Genomic DNA, 1552 nt, shown 5'->3' on the forward strand with positions numbered 1-1552 from the left:
GGTAAAGAGAGAGAAGGAGAATGTGAGAAAGCAAGTGCCAGGTCTAGGACTAGAACCATGGTAGGCCATGTGGGAGTCCAACGCCTTAACCACCATGCCACCTGGCAACCCTTATATCTTTTGAAGGAGGCTTTTAGGAAAGCCATGAAATAGAACCAAGCAGTAGCTCAGAGACAACTCTATCCTTTGGCTTCAAAGACAGACACATTTAATGTAATCCAGATTCCTGAGGCAATTCAGGAGTCCTCAAGACCACCCCCTTCAAGTTCCATGATTTGCTAGGAGGGATTCATGGAACTCAGAAGAGACATCATCACTGTTATAGTGTGTTACTGAGAAAGATACAGATCAAAACCAGGCAAGGAAGAGGCACACAGACAGAGTTCAAGAGAGACCAAGACAAGCTTCCACTTGCCTCTCCCAGAGGAGTTGCCCATGTCAATTATCCCAGCTACAGTCCATGCAGGGAAGCTCAGCAAATCTTGTTGAGCAGGGTTTCAGTGGGGTTAGCCATGTAGATATAACTAGCTAACCCCGATGAAGGGGGTGGCACTGGCACTAGTCACTGAGGTCAAGCTGATGGTATTGGGTCATCAGAAAAGTCATGACATGTTTTCTATGCAAAATTACATTGTGACTTTTTCTATGACTGATGTATGTCCCAAGGCTCCCACCGTAAACGACACTGTTAACAAAGACTATCCAGGATGGGTTCTGGCAGGTAGTGTGGTGGTTAAGGTACTGGACTCCCACATGGCCAACCATGGTTTTAATCCTGGATCTGATAGACTGCTTTATCACATTCTCCTTCTTCTTCTCTGCTCAAATTAAAAAATATAAGAATAAATAAAATTAAATAATTATTTAAAATAAAAGACTCTCTAGCATGGCTCAAGTGTCTCATATAAAACAAAAGACTTTCTTTTTCTTTTCTTTTTTTTTTGGAGAGGTTTTGTTTGTTTGTTTGTTTGTTTTGTTTTTGCTATAGGGCACGTGCACTCGCCAGACAGAGAGACAGACAGAGAGACAGAAAGCGAGAAAAAATCCCCCCCTCCACCGCAGGGGGCGGTGGCCACCCTGCAATCCCTTCTCCTCCACTCTCCTTTTGGGATTTTGGATACGCACGCACACGTGCCCGGCGTGAGTTTTAAGTCCCCGGGTCCAGGACGCAAATCACAGTCGACTACATGGGAGTCCAGCAACATAGCCATTATGCTAACTGCTGGTCCTGAACAAAAGACATTTTTACCAGGTAAGACATTCCAAAGATTTCGAGGTTACTTCCCAGGAGCTTGGAAAAGGACTCAACTTTCTTTGGCCAGGAGTAATCCTTTCCTGTATTTTATTGCCTCCTTATCCCATAACCTCAGGCCCAAGACTCTCATAAGATCTTGTGAATAAGATGGGGAAATAAGCACAGGCTTGTATAATTAGCAGGATTCAACAGCTAGTACAAAGACAGTATTCCAAGTGTGCTAATTAATAAATTGACACTGATGGAGAGGGTGTTTTCTAACAGCATCAAGAGTATTCAGTCCTCTGGCTCTCTCCT

The sequence above is a fragment of the Tupaia chinensis genome, unplaced genomic scaffold, assembly GCF_000334495.1.
Source record: "Tupaia chinensis unplaced genomic scaffold, TupChi_1.0 Scaffold000078_1, whole genome shotgun sequence".
Lineage (NCBI taxonomy): Eukaryota > Metazoa > Chordata > Mammalia > Scandentia > Tupaiidae > Tupaia > Tupaia belangeri.